We start from the raw sequence: 6,001 nt of genomic DNA, 5'->3' as shown, positions 1-6,001 counted from the left end.
ATTGTAGAATAAACACCTGAAATACATGCTTGATCAACTCAGCATGATGACATTCATGAGTGATTAACCAGACTGTAGGTGTATGATACAGTGCCTAGTGGCTATCCCATGCTATTGACTATTTCTATGGAATTTTTGTGTCTCCTCTTGTGTAAACTGCATTCACCCCGTGTGTTGGACTTCAGTTAATATTCTCTTTTGCTCCCCAATTCCATTGACAATGGAATATAGAAGGACTTCTGACACACAGAACAAGCTTTTTAACTGGCTATAGTCATGTATATCAACATGCTCTGTGATGGACTGGTGTCTCATCCAAAACATTTTTTATCTTGGGTCTAGCACTTCTTGGAACATCATCTAACCCTGCAAATTTTAATTGGAATTGTGGGGTATTGAAAATGAATGTAATGGATGAATGGGCTCACTAAAAGGATAGTCAAATAGAATACAGTTGATTCCGCTTAATCGGACCACATCGGGACGCGATCATTTTGGTCCTAATAACCGGCTGGTCCAATTACAGGAGCATGCCCTATACATGTGCAACCAAGACAGGACGTGCTATAAGTAACATAATAAAATGTCATTATGACTTTTATTGTGCTGCACACGCGTATGGCGAACGTACAAACAAGAACTATGTACATGTACGGATGCTTACAACTTTGTTTATTGAAAAAGAAATCTACAAATTCTTTGAAACGATCTACACGACACTCAGCATGCGAAGCACAATAAAAAAGGTTACATTACCAAATTCCACTCAACGTTTGAAGAACTTGCCTAGTGTGATCTAACGCATTCCGTTGATGCACTGCACTTGAACAAAATCACTACAAACATCTAACGCATCAATGGGACTGCCTTCATTTCCCTCCTGCATGAAATAGCAGCGCAAAGTTTCAATGCATTTCCTGGCATCCTGTGTTGTCACTTGCACTAACTCATTAGGGTCATCATCATTACTTTCCTGGTCTTCCGATGCTGTCATGTGTTTCACTGCAATTCGAGCAACAATTGAAGCAAAAGCTTTCTCGTGTAAACTTTAATCCTTATTGACAGAAAGGAATTCCTTGCACGGACACTCTTGTTTACGCTCGACTTCATGTCGCCGGGTACTGGGCGGTCCGTTTTAGGAAAGAAAGGGCAGGCATGTTCACCCCCACTGGTTTGCACTTGGTACAAATTTTCCGACTTCCTGACCTTTGATAAAAGCGTAAATTCTCCTGGGGAGCCCAGGGATCATCCTGATGTCGCTGACCCGCTTTACATCCGCTTTCCGTGGCTTCTTTTTCTTATTCTCTGTCACGTTCTTTGGTCCGATTAAACGGAATTTTGGTCCAAATAAGCGAACAATATTAGGCTTATGTAATATGATCTGTTTCGGTTCTTTAGGATTCGGTCCAAATAAGCGGCTGGTCTGATTAACAGGTGGTCCAATTAACCGGAATCGACTGTATAACAAGGGGGTATAAAGTGAATATGCCCTGTGATGGACTAGCAGCCTGTCCTAGGTTGTTTTCTGCCCTTCAATAAATGCAATCAACACAAACTTGTAGAGTTGGGGGAATAAATAAATGTGAATAAGTGCATCTAGGAAAAATCATTGTTGTAATTTATCCCGAGGACAGATTTTATCTTTGAAAAATTAACTAACAAATTATAGCCTTCCATTAGCCACATACTATGTAAAGCACATGGGACTGCCTTCAGTTCACCAACCTCTGATCTGATGTTAGGAATATTACTTTGGGTAAATCCCTTTCACTCATAATCCTTATTCCCCAGTGAGTGTAAAACAGAAACCACTGGGCCACCTCTGCCAAACAGGAGGTTGAGGTTGTTTTTTTTTTTTTTAAAAAAAAAAAGCAAAACCTTACAACAAGTGTTTTACTTAGAAATAAGATATTCTGTACTAAGCAAATATTTCCAAATAATAGCAGAATCACACGGGTACACATAATCAGGCAATAGAGATTTATTATCTAAGCCACTTAATCTAATTCAGGGTCTCCAGCTGGCTGGGGCCTATCCTAGTTGAACAAATCCAAGGCAGAACATTTCCTTACAGAGTGTCGGTCATTCATATCGACATCTACACAGGGCCAGTTTAGAATTGTCAATTGACCTAAAATGAACATCTTTGATAATGTGAGGAGAAAAGCAAAGCAGAGAACCTGGAGGAAAATCCATGCAGACACAGAGAGAAGACAGACATTCCAGGCAGACAATGACCTTGAGTGGGATTTATGAGGCAGCAGTTCAACCACTGTGCTACTGTGTGTCACCTAGATCTTTGCACTTTTGAAAAGGCATTCTATAAAATGAAATAGTGTACTACATACTTTGTTAAACAGTATCGGGCAATACGTATGCTTCACCATCCACCCCTGAAACCATACTGGCCTAAATACTGTGCAAGTGGAAAAGAGTACTAAGACTGACTTTGGCATGAGCTAATTTCTGATTCTCACAGGGCCTGATGGTATGAAAATCATTTTGGCCTACTGGTGTCTTGGAGAACTACTGGGCACCTAGAATATGTTCTGGACAGCTCAATCTAATGTAATTTAATATGTTTCAATGTGATCACTTTCCTCTTCACAATGCGATTATACAGATGCGTGACATTATGCTTAGAGCACAGGTGGGTGCCATGCTCTGCTAAGGGGCACACAGGAACACTGTAGTAGGATTTGAACCTGTAAGCTTGTGGTTTCAAATCCAGTTGTTTAGCTGTTGCACAAAACCTACACAGCTGCCTACTGCAGCTATTGAGAGATGAGGCATAGAAGAAGTTTGTCACCACAGAGCCACACAGTTTCCTGTGACTGCTAAAACAGTGCAGTGTGTTATAAAAAGTAAATAAAAGTATATAAATTATATATATATATATATATATATATATATATATATATATATATATATATATATATATATATATATATATATATACATATGCATCTTCTCCTCGGTACCTAAAGGACTCTCAGACTGTGAGAAACAACTTTCTCAGGTCTGATGAAACCAAGATTAGGGTCATGTCTGGAAGAAACTAGTCCCTGTTCATAACCTGTGCAATACCATTCAAACAGTGTGACATGGTGGGGGACAGCATCATATTGTGAAATAATTTTTCAGCAGCAAGGACTGGGAGACAAGACAGGGTTGAGGGAAAGCTGAATGGACTAAAGTACAGAGATATCCTTAATGAAAACCTGCTCCAGAACACTCTGGACCTCAGACTGGGCCAAACGTTCACTTTCCAACAGGACAATCTCCCTAAACACAAAGTAAAGACAACACGTTAGTGGCTTAGAAACAACTCTTTGAATGTTCCTGAGTTGCTCAGCCAGAGCTCAGACTTGAACTCAATCAAACGCTTCTAGAGAGACCTGAAAAATATGGTCTCCACCCAAACTGACAGATGTTGAGAGGCTCTACAAAGAGCAGTGACAGAAAATCCTCATAACCAGGTATGTGAAGCTTGTTGTGTCATACCCAAGAACACTCCTGGCTGGAATGGTAGCCAAAGGGACTGAGTAAAGGGTCTTGTGTCAATGTTAGGCTTCAGTTTTTTGTAATTTGTAATAAATCTGCAGACATTTCTAAAATCCTTTTTTCGTTTTGTCATTCTGGAGTATTAAGTGTTGATTGACAAGGGTAAAAATAAATTAGCACATGGGTGCAACCTACACAGTAGCAAAGTATGAAAAAAGAGAAGGGGCCTGAATACATTCTCAATCTAATATATATTGTATCTGGCTTTTAATCCATTTATTTCCAAAGTACATCTCATTGAACCATATCTTATGTATAAACTTCTACACGTGGAAGTCTGTCTGTCTGTCTGTCCATCCTGGAAGAGCGAAGCGGCCCGGATATGCAAGGGTACAGCATGAAGCTGAAAGAGCAGGCAAGGCAGCCCCAAGTTAACAAGTCAGAAGAAGAAGGATGTACGAGGCTACAGAATGAAGCTGAAAGAAAGCAACGAAAGAAAAACTCGCTTAGCCGCTGATAGACAAGGGGAGGCGAGCACATCCGCAAAACGAAACCACCGACTCTGCATTTCAGTTTTTTTCGTTTTTTCAATAGTTTCTAGGAGCCTGGGCTTTTTAGGCACAGGCTTACACAGCTAATATATTTATAAATACGTTACTAGTAAAATCCACTATGTTAGGAAAGAATTGAAAGCCTTGAAGAAGCAATACAAGGTGGCTAGTGAAGAAGACAGGGCACCACTGGCAAAGCTCCATCTTATACTGAGAAGGAGGCGCCTAACCCTGTGTAGAGCTGAGCAGCATAGGAGGCGGTGGAGGGAGAGGGCTAGGAAGCAGATGGCCTTCATTAACAACCTGTTTGGGTGCACCAGACAGCTCTTGGGGCAGAAACACAGGGTGTCCACAGGAACAATTAGATCAGCATCTACACAGCATTTAGTGACCCCAGCAGAGATCAACATCTAAGGGAGGGTGAGGCCAGGATAACACCACCAGAACCTGTCGAGGCATTTGACCTGAAGGAGCCATACCTGAAGGAAGTGTAGGAAGTAGTGAGGAAAGCAGTGTCCATGTCAGCACCAGGACCAAGGATGACAACCTATAAGTTGTACAAATACTGAAGCTACAACACTGGCTTTGGAGGATCCTCAAGGTCATCTGGAGAAGAGTCAAAGTACCACACATCAGTGTAAGTTTGCGGAAGGAGTGTGCATCCCTAAAGAGGTGGATTCTAAGAAGATCATCCAGTTTAGAAAAATCTCATTGCTCAGTATAGAAGGAAAAATATTCTTCAGTATTGTAGCTAAGCGGCTGATGGACTTCTTTTGCTGGAACGGGTACGTTAACATGTCAGTGCAGAAGAAAGGCATCCCCGGGATACCAAGCTGCTTAGATCACTCTTGGGTGGTCATACAGCTCATTAGGGAAGCCAAGGAGAACAGGTGTGACCTGCTGGTGCCATGGTTAGACCTGGCCAATGCTTATAGCTCAATGCCCCATAAGCTGGTGTCTGAGATGTTGTTGAGGCACCATGTTCCAGTCGTAGTAAGGGATCTCACCCTGGACTATTATGGCAACTTCAGCTTGAGAGTCTCATCAGGGTCAGTTGTATTGGAGTGGCATAGATTGGAGGTGGAGATCATCACAGGTTGTACCATCTCAGTGATCCGGTTTGCTCTGGCAATGAATATGTTGGTGAAATCCATAGAAACAGAGTGTAGAGGCCCCAAGTCCAAGTCCAGGATTCGCCAACAACCAATTCGTGCATTCATGGATGATTTTATAGTGATCATGGCATCGGTGCCACAAGACTGATGGGATGGGCCAGGATGTCTTTTAAGTTCAAGAAATCAAGATTGTTAGTCTTGAAGAGAGGCAGAGCGGTGGATACGCTCTGGTTTTTCACCTCAGAAACACCCATCCCTACTATCTCTGAGAAGCCTGTAAAAAGTCTGAGGAAGATTTTTGACAACAGTCTATGATGGTCTTCCTAGCCTGTTCAATTTGCATTGCTGGGGCTTGGTCGATACACTGGTGTGCTCCCTGTGTGGGAGAAAGGGGACCCTAGAGGATATCTTCAAAGGCTCTGGGAGGAGGCCAATATCGCTGGTGGCATGACCGAGTGAGTAAGACAATTGCGTAAAATATCAGTAATGCCATCACCAGCTACCAGAGAATAAAGCCCTTAAAGCAGATCATCAGCTTCATTAGAGCTAGAGAGAAAATAAGAGGAACAATTAAGGTTGGCTGAGGGGTTTTTATACACTGCACAACTGCACAGGACTGGCAGGTGACAGTTGACTTGGGTAGACAACTCAAGTTTCCTGAGCATATCACCAAGACTTCCCTTAGACCAGACGTTGTTCTGGTGTCAGAAAGTACAGAGTGTAGTTATGCTGGAACTCACCGTTCCATGGGAAGACCTAATGAAGGAGGCCTCTGAGCAAAAGAGAGAGAAGTGTGAGGGCTTAGTCAGTGACTGCAGCAAGCAAGGATGG

The 6,001-nt window shown here is 42.2% G+C and overlaps 1 pseudogene; it reads left to right on the top strand.

Moving 5' to 3' along the window:
- The first annotated feature begins 1,108 nt into the window (after positions 1-1,108).
- LOC114667094 (uncharacterized) lies at positions 1,109-5,318 on the top strand (annotated as a pseudogene).
- The last annotated feature ends 683 nt before the right edge of the window (positions 5,319-6,001 follow it).

Source organism: Erpetoichthys calabaricus, chromosome 16 (genome assembly GCF_900747795.2).
Source record: "Erpetoichthys calabaricus chromosome 16, fErpCal1.3, whole genome shotgun sequence".
Classification (NCBI taxonomy): domain Eukaryota; kingdom Metazoa; phylum Chordata; class Cladistia; order Polypteriformes; family Polypteridae; genus Erpetoichthys; species Erpetoichthys calabaricus.
The sequence above is the reverse complement of the archived record's forward strand: the minus strand, read 5'-3'. Positions and strand labels throughout refer to the sequence as shown.